Below are 13,321 nucleotides of genomic sequence, written 5' to 3' on the forward strand. Positions count from 1 at the left end.
AAAACTCAGCAGTGGCCACAGGACTGGAAAAGGTCAGTTTTCATTCCAATCCCAAAGAAAGGCAATGCCAAAGAATGCTCAAACTACCACACAATTGCACTCATCTCACACGCTAGCAAAGCAATGCTCAAAATTCTCCAAGCCAGGCTTCAAAAGTACATGAACTATGAGCTTCCAGATGTTCAAGCTGGTTTTAGAAAAGGCCGAGGAACCAGAGATCAAATTGCCAACATCTGTTGGATCATCAAAAAAGCAAGAGAATTCCAGAAAAACATCTACTTCTGCTTTATTGACTATGCCAAAGCCTTTGACTACGTGGATTACAATGAACTGTGAAAAATTCTGAAAGAGATGGGAATACCAGACCACCTGACCTGCCTCCTAAGAAATCTGTATGCAGGTCAAGAAGCAACAGTTAGAACTGGACATGGAACAACAGACTGGTTCCAAATAGGGAAAGGAGTACGTCAAGGCTGTATATTGTCACCCGGCTTATTTAACTTACATGCAGAGTACATCATGCGAAATGCCGGACTGAATGAAGCACAAGCTGGAATCAAGATTTGCTGGGAGAAATATCAACAACCTCAGATATGCAGATGACACCACCCTTAAGGCAGAGATTGAAGAACTAAAGAGCCTCTTGATGAAAGTGAAAGAGGAGAGTGAAAAAGTTGGCCTAAACTTCAACATTCAGAAAACGAAGATCATGGCATCTGGTCCCATCACCTCATGGCAAATAAATGGGGAAAGAGTGAGAGACTTTATTTTGGGGGGCTCCAAAATCACTGCAGATGGTGACAGCAGCCATGAAATGAAAAGATGCTTTCTCCTTGGAAGAAAAGCTGTGACCAACCTAGACAGCATATTAAAAAGCAGAGACATTACTTTGCCAACAAAGGTCCTTCTGGTCAAAGCTGTGGTTTTTCCAGTAGTCATGTATGGATGTAAGAGATGGACTATAAAGAAAGCTGAGCATCGAAGAATTGATGCTTTTGAACTATGGTGTTGGAGAAGACTCTTGAGAGTCCCTTGGACTGCAAGGTGATCCAAGAAGTCCATCCTAAGGGAAATCAGTCCTGAATATTCATTGGAAGGACTGATGCTGAAGCTGAAACTCCAAAACTTTGGCCACCTGATGTGAAGAACTGGCTCATTTGAAAAGACCCTGATGCTGGGAAAGATTGAAAGCCGGAGGAGAAGGGGACAACAGAGGATGAGATGGTTGGATGGCATCACCAACTCGACAGAAATGAGTTTGAGTGAACTCCAGGAGTTGGTGATGGACAGGGAGGCCTGGTGTGCTGCAGTCCAGGGGTCACAAAGAGTCAGACACAACTGAACGACTGAACTGAACTGAGGACAAGTGTCCTGAGTTTTGACTAAAAAATTGTGGTACAAGTGCAGGTACAATTATTTAACCTTATTGTATAAATAAATCAGGCATTTATGAGGGTTTTGCATGCATAAGGCATTTAGCAGTGCTTTTCAAGCCTCTAGGAGAGTGACTGATGCTTGTTTTCCAGTCGCTAAGTCGTGTCTGACTCTTTGTGACCCCATGGACTGCAGCATGCCAGTCTCTTCTGTCCTTCACTGTCTCCCGGAGTTTGCTCAAATTCATGTCCATTGAGTTGGTGATGTTATCTAACCATCTCATCCTCTGCCGCCCCCTTCTCCTGTTGCCTTCAGTTTTTCCCAGCGTCAGGGTCTTTTCCAATGCATTGGCCTTCGCATCAGGTGGCCAAAGTATTGGAGCTTCAGCCTGAGGCATAGTGGACTAATAATAATAAGTACTAGTTTCCTCCTCCAGGATCTGTCCAAAGTCTCCCCCGGATCTCAAGTAGGTCAGTCTTTTCTGAGAATTCCCAGCACCTCTTAGGTACTTTGCTTATAGCACTTATCACATGAAAGTCTTATAATTAGCAAACAGGTCTGTCTTCCTTTCTATTTTAGGACCTCCTTGGGAAATGAATTCATCCACGCATAGAGGCTGCATGGAAGAGATGAGTCCGGTTATTATTAGCAATGATTATCTCATTTGATTATTGCAACCAGGAAAAAGACAGGAATCACCAAGTCTAGTTTACAGATGAGGAAACAGGCTCAGAGAGCTTAAGTCACAAGCCTAAAGACACTCAGGTCAGAATTCAAGCCCATTGTTGTTCAGTTATCAAGTCGTGTCTGACTCTTTACAACCCCATGGACTGCAGCGTGCCAGGCTTCCCTGTCTCTCACCCTGTTCCAGAGTTTGCCCAAGGTCATGTCCATTGCATCCGGATGCCATCCAACCATCTCACCCCTGTCTCCCTCTTCTCCTTCAAGCCCATGTCTAACTCTAAACCCCCACCTCTGTCACCTTCACCACACCACCATGTCAAAGAGAGGAGAGGACTTTCCAGGAGAGAGACAAATCCTATGAGGTTGTGGGGGACTCAGTAGTCCAAGGTTAGGGGCATGTCGGTGCCAAGGGGGAATGGGGGAGCAGACAGGAGAGAGATGGGAAGAGCTTCGAATGCCAGGCCTGGATGCAGGGAGCAGTCTGGAAAGACCTGCCCGAGGGTCCCAGCATTCCCCAGATCACACCGTGATCTCTCCTCCCAGCTCACTAGTCGCCTGATGTCCACGTCCTCCCGGTCAGGACTGGGCCTGGAACACAGGTCTCCTGACTCGCAGCCCTGAACTCACCTCCCCCAGCTTCCTCCTTGTCATGGCCTCCCTTTCAGGCTGTGGTGTTTGCTCAGAGCCCAAGCCCGGGGCAGAGAGCAGAGAAATATTTATTTATGTCACCGCCAACCCTGCCTCCTGGAGGCCCCCAAGGGCTCCCTCACAGAGAAGTTCAGTTATGTAACCCCGAGTTGACACAGCAGGAAGGAGAAGGACATAAATTATAATTACTCATTTTTCCGCAGTCTTGGACGCTCTTTGGATAGCTTGACACTTTGGGTACCTCCCTTCTTCCTCATCGAACTGACCTGGGGCCTCCAGGGGGAACTTGGCGGTTCTCAGCCGATTTTAGCCTCAATTGGGGTGAGCCTGGGGCTTTGAGGAGACCTTCCTAGAGGCTGGGGAAGGGAGAGAAATGAGATCTCAAAGGGCTGCTTTATTCCGAGCACTCTGCCAGGGGCTTTATATTCATAACCTCGTTTTTGCCTCATGAAGAAGGTCCTGTTTATTACCTCCATGGAGTGGGAAAGGGATGGAGGCTCAGACAGGTTCAGTAACTTCCCAAAGGGCGCCCAGCAGAGCCAGGTCAGGAGCTCTGAGGCTCCTAGTTTTCAAACAGCTCACGTGGAATCTGCGACGTAGGGATTCTGGAGAGAGTAAAGTGTGCTAGCATCTGCCTGTGCAGGAAATTCTTCCCTACCTTAATCCCCAAACATCCCTCACATTCACTCTCCACTGTGACCTTCCCTGAACACTCAGCTCCTTTGTGCTGGGACCCTCACAGCCCCACCCGGCTCGCTGCCCCACCCCCCTCCCCAGTCTCACACTTCCCTTTCTAAAGTGTTCATCCTCACCCCCATCTCCCAGTCTTCATGCTCACTGTTCTTCCCAGCCACAACGTCCCTCCTCCTTTCTCCACCTGACAAAATCCTAGCAAAATAATAATAATAATGCACCTTCATAGAGCAGAAGGTGTGGAGTGGAGTGGTTAAAAGAATGAACTCTGAAAAGAGTTAAAAGAATGAAACTCCAGGTAGTTAAATCACTTTTGCTGGCTGTGTGACCTCAGGCAAGTTAGTTAACCTTTGTGCACTACAGTTTCTTCACTTGTAAGATGGAGATAGTGATACCCAGCTGACCTGGAAGAAGGAGAAAAAATGGGATGAAATGAGTTCTAAAAATAAAAAAGATACAAATAAAAGCTTCTTTGTGAATTCCTTAGAAAAGTTCTTGGCACAGAGTAAGTGATCAAATGCTCTTTCTGATGGTCAGCCCTTTGAAATGTGGAGCAGACTCTGAAGTCGTGTTGCTTGAGTTCACATCCCACCTTGGTTGGTGACCTTAGACCAGTTAGTTAATCTCTCTGGGTCGTGGTTTCCTCTGTAAAAAAATTTCAACAGCAATGTGCTTTCCACTTAGGGTGGAGGAGACAGTCAAATAGACTTACAGTGCCAGAGGATTTGGCACTTAGTGACAGGTAAATACGGGGAGCCCTTGTTTAATTAAAACCTTGTTTAATGTTAATGTTAGCTTCCCTGGTGGCTCAGATGGTAAAGAATCTGCCTGCCATGCAGGAGACCCGGGTTTGATCCCTAGGTTGGGAAGATCCCCTGGAGAATGGAATGGCAACCCACTCCAGTATTCCTGCCCGGAGAATTCCATGGACAAAGCAGTCCATGGGGTCGCAGAGTCAGACACGACTGAGTGACTAACACTTGTTTAATGACCACATGGCGCCACTCAGCTTTTCCCTCCCTGTGCAGCTTGCCCTGTTCTCTGGTCCCCTGCTCAGCACCCTCTCCCACACTGAGCTCCATAGCATTCACAGCCTGTCTGTGTCTTACCGTCTCATTACTGGTGCCCACTTGTGGTGGAAAGACTCAAGCCCTATGACCTGTGCTTGGTCCTTACTGGATGCTTTGGTTCAGCCAGAAGCTATTAAACCCCTAGTGCTGTGAGGGTGCACAGCATGGGAATTTGAAGTGATGCTTGGGTTAAAGTATCAGAAATGCCAGGAGGTGAGGAAAGAGTGCTCTGGCATATGCAAAGGTCCCGTGGCCACAACAGGACAGAGTGACAGAGCAGAACTCAGACAGGGAGGCGACTGGAGGGGTCTGCAGAATCCTGATCCTGTACAGAGGACTTGCTGACCATCGTAAAATTCTAGTGTGAAGTAGACTTGGGGTTTTTAAAGATCACTGCAGCTGCTGTGGAGGACTGCAGGGACGCAGAGCAGAGGCAGTCCTGGCCCGCTGGGCAGCAGTGGCAGCATACAGGTGAGAGAAGACAGAAGCCTGGACCCCAGCAAGGATAGGGATGCTGGAGGAGGTTAGTTAGGAGATATGTAGGAAATGAAGGTAGATCTGAAAGGGCTTGGTGATGGGGGTGGCAGACTGGTGACAGGCAATGACTTTAGTGGGTTTCTGGCCTCAGAGGCTACGTGGATGGCAGTGACATTTCCTGCCACGGGGAACTCTGGGAGAGACTAGATTCTGTGAATCGCTGGGGCATGACAGAGCCCAAGACACTGCCCAGGCCCTCAAGAGGGGGAAGGCAGACATATAATGGTGATGGTGGTGACCACAGTGGCTAATTGAGTGCGGATGTGAACCCAGTGGTCCGACTCCAGAACCTTTGTTATAACACCCTGCACCATTTGGCGAACAGGCCATCATCTTATTTTCCTTTTGTTTTTTTACATTTTGGCTGCCCTGGGTCTTTGTTGTGGCACAAGGGCTTAGTTGCCCTGAAGCATGTGGGATCTTTTTTTTTAATTAATTAATTTATTTATTTAATTGGAGGATAATTACTTTACAATACTATGATGGTTTTTGCCATACATCGACATGAATCAGCCATGGATGCACATGTGTCCCCCCATCCTGAGCCTCCCCCCCACCTCCCTCCCCACCCCATCCCTCTGGGTTGTCCCAGAGCGCCGGTTTTGAGTGCCCAGATTCATGCATCGAACTTGCACTGGTCATCTATGTTACATGTGGTAATGTACATGTTTCAATGCTATTCTCTCAAATCATCCCACCCTTGCCTTCTCCTACAGGGTCCACAAGTCTGTTCCTTAACATCTGTGTTTCTTTTGTTGCCTTGCATATAGGATTGTCATTACTGTCTTTCTAAATTCCGTATGTATGCATTAATATACAGTGTTTGTGTTCCTCTTTCTGACTTCACTCTGTATAATAGGCTCCAGTTTCATCCACCTCATTAGAACTGACTCAAATGTGTTCCTTTATAGCTGAGTAATATTGCATTGTGTATATGTACCACAACTTCCTCATCCATTGATGGACATCTGGGTTGCTTCCATGTCCTGGCTATTGTAAACAGTGCCGCAGTGAACACTGGGGTACATGTGTCTCTTTCAATTCTGGTTTCCTCAGTGTGTGTGCCCAGCAGGGGGATTGCTGGGCCATATGGCAGTTCTGTTCCCAGTTTTTTAAGGAATCGCCACTCTGTTTTCCATAGTGGCTGTACCAGTTTGCATTCCCGCATGTGGGATCTTAATTCCCAGATCAGGGATGGAACCCAAGTCCCCTGCATTGGAAGGTGGATTCTTGACCACCAGGAAAGTCCCATCTTCATTATCTAAGTGCCTACTAAGTGCCAAGGACTGTACTAGGCACTGGGATGTCATCTCTGAACAACAAAGACAAGTGCCTGCTCTCACAGATCTTAGGGTCTGGAGGGTTGGATGGGTCACAAATGAGATAGTTTCTGCTGGTGGTTGATCTAAGAAGGTTAAAGAGGGTAAATGAGACAGTTCCAGGGGTTGGGGGAAGGGGGCATCTTAGAGTGATGACGTTTAAACTGACACAATGGTAAAAGTGCACAGTCACGGTTAATAGTTCAGAACCCCAGCAGGGACTGGGGGTAGGAGTGAACAAACTGCATGAGGTAATTCTTTTTTAACCGAAACATTTGACTTAAGTGCTTAAAGTGTTGGAAGGTTTGGGTTTTGAAGTATAAATAGGAATTCACCAGGTAGACAGGATTAAGAAGTCATTTTACAGAAAAAATATGAGCAGCAGCAAGTAACCCTATGGGATATATGTGTGTATTGTTCAGTCATTCAGTTGTGTCAGTCTTTGCAATCCCATGGACTGCAACATGCCAGGCTTCTCTGTCCTTCACCATCTCCCAGAGCTTGCTCAAACTCACGTCCCTTGAGTCAGTGATGCCATCCAATCATCTCATCCTCTGTGGTCTCCTTGTCTTCCTGCCTTCAATCTTTCCCAGCATCAGGGTCTTTTCTAATGAGTCAACTCTTCGAATCAGGTATTGGAGTTCAGCTTGGAACTACTGTTGTATAGTTGAAAGTTGTATTGTTGAAAGTATTGGAGCTTCAGCTGCAGCATCAGTCCTTCCAATGGATATTCAGGGTTGATTTCCTTTAGGATTGACTTGTTTGAGCTCCTTGCAGTCCAAGGAACTCTCAGTAGTGTGTAGGATACAAGTATAGTTCATAAGCTCCATGTGAGCAAATGCCAGGCCTATATTCTTTCCTCATTGCCTCTAGTGTTTAGCATATGGTGAGTCGGACATGACTGAAACGACTTAGCAGCAGCAGCACTGAATGAATACATGCATGAAGAAATGAACAAATGGGGACTCCCCTGGTGGTCCACTGGTTAAGACTCACATTTTCACTGCCAAGGTCCCAGGTTCAATCCCTGGTTGGGGAACTAACAACCAATGTGGCATCGCCAAAGAAAGAAGGAAAAAAAAGGAGCCAATGAATAAGCTAATGTGGGTAGGAGAGGCAGCAAAGAAAGGACAGAATATAAATAAGTGTAGTTCAGTACATTATGAGCCACATACGTAATTTTAAATGTGGCCACATTAAAAAAGTAAAAAGAAACAGATTAAATTTTGATAATATATTTTATTTGACCCAATATATGCGAAGGGCCTATGACTCACTGGGGAAGACTGAAGGCAAAAGGAGAAAGGGGTGACAGAGGATGAGATGGTTAGATAGCATCACCGACTCAATGGACATGAATTTGCGCAAACTCCGGGAGATGGTGAAGGACAGGGGAGCCTGGTGTACTGCAGTCCGTGGGGTCCGAAGCGTGGGACACGAGTTAGCGACTGAACAGCAACAACAATCCCAGTATTAGCAAACGTCTAATCAATATTTTTTTTAACTTACTAAGATAAGCAAGATATAAATTACTTAGCTCTTTTATTATGTGCTAAAGTCTTTGATGTCCCACGGGTATGTTACACATATAACACATCTCAATTCAGACCGGCCACATTTCAAGGACTCCACAGCCGCCTGAAGCCAGTGGCTACCACATGTCTGAGCACGGGTCTACATGCTGAGGGGTTTGGACTTCATTCATCTTAGCTGGTGAGATGTCACTCAAGGTCTAAGCAGAGGTGACCAGAGTCAGATTTGTTTCTAGAAAGCTTGCTCTCTGGGGTGGCCGTGAAGCTGATGATTTTTTCTTTTATCCTGGTTGTACTATGTGGCATGTAGGATCTCAGTTCCTTGACCAGGGATCAAACCCGTGCCCCCTGCATTGGGAGCAAAGAGTCTTAACCCCTGGACAGCCAGGGAAGTCCCTAGCTGATGGTTTTTGAGTGGAGTGAGCCCTCTCCAACCTGTCCGCTCTGGGTAGAAAGGTCACACTCAGGGCGTACCCCATTCCCCTGGCTGCCGTGTGACTGGGTGGAGACAGGCGCCCTGCTCCCAGCAGAAATCTCCCTCCTCTGGCGAACGTCAGAGCCGGAGCCCCCAGCCTGCAATCCTCCTCGGTGACTCTGAGCTCCTCTTTCAGGGGCGGTGCTCCCTGAACAAACGGGATCTGCCTCGGTGTGTGCGGAAACAGGTGCGGCCCTCCACAGTTCAGAGAAAATAAAGTGCCTACAGGCGTGTCTGGCAGTAGCCCTGCCTGGCTGAGTTTCTTGCCGGCTCAAGAAATCAACACAGAGGCAAAAGCTGGCACGCTGGCCCTGCCTCCTTCCCCTGCTCTGCCCACCACCCCCAGGAGGTGTCCCTGGCACACTCAACCCCTGACACACCTCTCACACCCTTCCTGGCACTGCTCTCCTGCTCATTTTCATATTTTCTTGGACCCCAGGCTCACACTGCCTTGCCACGTTCTGCACACCCTCCAAGCCTCTTCCCTGTTCCCGTTGAGTCTTCACAGATGGCGGGGTAGGTACCGGGAGGCCCCTGGTTTGGGAAGTTGAAGACTGGATGCTTACCCTGCTCTGTGACTTTGGGTGAATTGCTTGACGTCTCTGAGCCTCAGTTTCCTTGGGTATCAAGCAGAATGGGTGTGACGAGGGGTAAAGGAGATCATGAATGTGAAGCCCCAAGTACAGTGCTAGACACAGCTGCTGCTGCTGCTGCTAAGTCGCTTCAGTCGTGTCTGACTCTGTGCGACCCCATAGATGGCAGCCCACCAGGCTCCCCCGTCCCTGGGATTCTCCAGGCAAGAACACTGGAGTGGGTTGCCATTTCCTTCTCCAATGCATGAAAGCGAATAGTGAAAGTGAAGTCATTCAGTCGCGCCCGACTCTTAGCGACCCCATAGACTGCAGCCTACCAGGCTCCTCCATCCATGGGATTTTCCAGGCAAGAGTACTGGATGGGTTGCCATTGCTTTCTCCGGCTAGACACAGTTCAGTTCAGTTCAGTTCAGTTCAGTCGCTCAGTCGTGTCCGACTCTTTGCGACCCCATGAATCGCAGCACACCAGGCCTCCCTGTCCATCACCAACTCCTGGAGTTCACTCAGACTCACGTCCATCGAGTCAGTGATGCCATCTAGCCATCTCATCCTCTGTTGTCCCCTTCTCCTCCTGCCCCCAATCCCTCCCAGCATCAGAGTCTTTTCCAATGAGTCAACACAGAGGTGGTCCCAAAAGGGACGAGTGGTGATTGTGAGTGTTAAGTGCCCATCACCCCAACCCCAGCTCCTTGAAAGCCAGGCTGACCTACACACCCAGGGCCTCTGGACTCTCCCTGCTGCCACACCTGCTGAGCTCCTGGGACCCGACAGCCATGGGCAACAAGGCTCATATTGCTTTGAAACAAAGATAATGGCAAAAACAAACGTCCACAGGCTCAGCTCTGGGGGGTGGGGGGTAGGCGTCAGTGACCCACTAGAGCTGCTTCAGAGATGGCACTGGGGGCCCTTCCTGGGACAGGGCAGCCCGGCCAGGACCCTGACCCAATACCAGGCCGACTTACCCACTGGGCAGAGCAGATACAAGGCCATCTAAATGTTTTAATTTCTTTTAAAATCGGGAGGGGGGTGGGAATCCATTTTAGGGTGGAAACAGCCTGCAAAAGCTACACCGCAGCCCTGACCACATCTTCATTCATTCAACCGCATATCCTGGGCAGGGTACTTCCTGTTGGTTCTTATTTGATCCTTATGATCTTGTCTGGCGGCACACATCATTTTTCTCCCTGAGATGAGGAAGATGAGGCTCCTGGAGGGTAAATAAGTTGCCTCCAACTTAGATGTGACAGAGGTGGGATTTGAACCCAGGTCCCCCTGAGTCCAAATGCTTTTCTTCCCTAGACCACGCCCTTTGCAAGTTCATCATCTTATTTGATTTACAGCATAAGGTGGGATAATCAGTCCCAAGTTTTTTGGGGGTTTTTTTGACTGCACCATTCAGCTTATGGGATCTTAGTTCCCTGATCAGGGATCAAACCCACACCCTCAGCAGTGAAAGTGTAGACGCCTCACCACTGGACTGCCAGGGAATTTTCAACCCCATTTTATTTTCTAAGATTTTTTTTAATGTTGACCATTTTTAAAGTCTTTATTGAATGTGTTACAATATTGCTTCTGTTTTATGTTCTGTTTTTTGTCCACAAGTCATGAGGGATCTTAGTTCCTCTACCGGGCATCCAACCCACACCCCCACCAGAGAAGTCATCTGACCCCATATGAAAGCGGAGGAAACTGAGGCCTGAGGCGAAGGGGACCCCTTGCTCACCGGGTCCTTTCCTCGTAGTCAGTGAGGGTGGGGAACAAGCCCCCGCTCCCACGCCCCTCCCTACGTACGGCCCCTGTCTGGTCCAAAGCCCTTTCCTGCACCCCCCACGGTGCCCACCCGCTGCCCTCACTGTGGGCACCCTGTCCACGTGGCTCGCCTGCCTTTCTTCCCGCCTCCCTCTTCCTGTCCAGTTTCCCAGCCCTTAGAGGAGCTGCCGACATCCCACCTCCTACCAAAGCTGCCACCTGAGAGGGAGGGAGAGCACGAAGGTTCAGATGCAAACCTGGGTCCCCCAGACAAACGCCCCTCTGTATCTTGGGGCCCGTGGTGACTGGCTGCGGGCCAGCGCTCCCTGCGGGCGGGCGGCTTGAATGGCCAGGATTGTTCCCGCACCTCCTGTCCCTGTCTGCTGCCCAGCGCCTGCCAGGCCCCCCCCCGCACAGACAGGAAAGGGGAGGGCCGTTCCTTCTGGAATGGAAGGTGTGGGAGGCAGGCGAGCCGTGGGGAGGGTGTGGGGGGTGCTGTGTCCTGAACCAAACTGGGGAGGCAGGAGAGTCGCAGGATGGAGGGAGCGTGAGAGGGAAGTCACCGTCCCAGCCTGAGCTCTCTGCAGGAGAGCAAACTGAGGTGCAGACAGGACAGGTGACTTGCCCAAGGTCGCACAGCACGGCAGTAACAGAGGTAAGACTCGAACCCTGGACGCCTAACTTCCAGCCCAGGGTCCCTGCCCTCCCACGTCAGGCCTCACGCTGGGGTTTGGGTGGTGAGCCTGCTGAGCCGGTGAGGTGGTGAGCGCCATAGGCTGGGACACTGAGCTGCAAAGGAAGAACGTCAGGTAGCGGCTGCACAGCACCAGGTTTCCTCTCGTTCTGTAGTCATGTGCAGATGCTGCAGACAGCGTTCATCCTTAACTCCTTCATGACAAAGACTCGGAGGTTAGCCAAGCCCTTGCAAAAGGTGGAGGAGAGACCATGCATCAAAGGCAGACCTCTGAAAAGTCAACATCAGGGATAACCTCAGATGATTGGATTTTGTAGGACGGCACTGGCCTGGGTTCTTAAATAAGCAGCAGCTAGCTAGGGGCATTGGAGGTCAGGGCACCTGGTTCTGAAGAGACTTGGGTTTGGTTTCTTCTCTGCACTCCCAAGCCCAATTTATTTTCCTTCAGAGGTTCACAGTGGCCTGCCCACGGTCTACACACTGTTACATCTCTGTGTTCTTGCTTCAGTGGCAGCAATGAAAAGTAACTCAGAAGCCTCAGTTGGTGTGTTTTAGAAACGTGGCAGTTACCAGGCAGGGTGGCTGAGGGCAAAGCTGAGGGGGGAACACTGGTCCAGGTGGGACTTAAGTGCACTCACCGGCCAGGGTTCCTTCGGGTTGTCTTTGGTTCTTGCTATTGTTGTTACTGATCTTGTCTTGAACGAATCAGAAAGGAGTTCTGGAAAGAGTACCCAGTGAACGACCAACGCACCTTCCTGTCTGTGTGCCCTGGGCCCCTCGCTGGCCCCTAGCTTTCTCGTTTGTCAGGAGAGTTTTCAGAGTGGCTTCCACCAAATCCACTGATCATGGGCGCTGCCTCCTAGGATCACCACAGAAGGTGTGGGGAATCAGGGAAAGAAACCTTGTGGGAAGAGGAGTGGAAGGGAGGTGCCTTTTGGAGGAGCTGGATTTTCCATCATAAGTTCATCCCCCAAACTCTCCCGCAGAAGAGTGGATCTCCTTTCACTCTGAACAAACACATAGAAAATCGACCAGTTTCACTTTTTTCTTGACTGGCAGAATTCTCCTGCACCTCCCTCCTCCTCCTAGTCAGACTGGCTACCCCTGGCATCATCCGGGCGCCCCCTGGTCCCTGGGTCCTTTGAGTGTCTCATGCAGTTCACGCCTCTGCCTTCACGGGGCAAATCCTCCAGGAAAAGGTGCATGAGGCGGGCTGGATTTTTTGTGTGAAGCTTCTTCTGCCCCTAAATGTTGTTCTTCTACCCTTCCACTCAATATTTAGTTTGGCTTCTGTCCACTTCTAGGCTGGAGATAATTTTCCCTTAGAATTTTGGAGAGTTAGCTCAGAGCTTCAGGACTGCTGCTGTCAAATCCATGGACATTCATCTGAGTGTTGGTTCATCTGGTTTCATCTGAGTGTTGATCCTTTTCTGGATATTTGACCTTGCTATTTTTTATAATTGATAGATGTGTGGGACATTCTCTTTACACCCTGCATTCTGGGAGGTAATGATGATGAGCCCCGTTGTGCGTCTTTTTTATTCACTTTTCTGGTGAGTCCACAGTCTTCTCATTCTGAAAATTCATGTCATTCATTTCCGGGAAATTTCCAGGTATTCTTTGGTAATTGCTTCCCCTTGATTTTTGTTCCACTTAATCACTTCTGACATTCTTATCATTAGAATGTTGGACCTCCTGGAGTAATTTGTTTTTGCCTCTCTTCTCTCTCAGTCTTTTTTGGTTCCACTTTATGAGACATTTCCTCAGCTGTCTTCGAATGCTTCTATTGAACTTTTACTTTTGTCATATTTTAAATTCCTAGCACTCTTTCTTGTTCTTAGAATATTCTTTTCTTATAGTATTCTGTTCTTGAGCCTCAGTCTCTTCCCCAGACCGGGGATCGAACCTGTGTCCCCAGCATTGGCAGGTGGATTCCTATCCACTGCTCCACCA

At 49.1% G+C, this 13,321-nt stretch overlaps 1 protein-coding gene across 4 annotated transcripts in view; it reads left to right on the forward strand.

The window, feature by feature from the left end:
* The window catches only part of NCMAP (non-compact myelin associated protein), a 48,072-nt gene that overhangs the window by 13,385 nt on the left and 21,366 nt on the right, over positions 1–13,321 (forward strand). Inside the window, exon 1 of one of the 4 annotated variants that reach the window (XM_086328537.1) lies at positions 8,804–8,848. The exons of 2 other annotated variants lie outside the window; for them this stretch is intronic. The gene's annotated coding sequence lies outside the window, so the exon portion shown is untranslated. Of the gene's footprint in view, positions 1–8,803; positions 8,849–11,179; positions 11,330–13,321 lie in introns of those variants that run through there. One more of the 4 variants, XM_086328511.1, reaches the window with a different exon arrangement.

This window comes from Bos grunniens, chromosome 2 (assembly GCF_055505025.1).
Source record: "Bos grunniens cultivar Pamir isolate PY7600 chromosome 2, Bosgru_T2T1.0, whole genome shotgun sequence".
In the NCBI taxonomy this organism is placed as follows: Eukaryota; Metazoa; Chordata; class Mammalia; order Artiodactyla; family Bovidae; genus Bos; species Bos grunniens.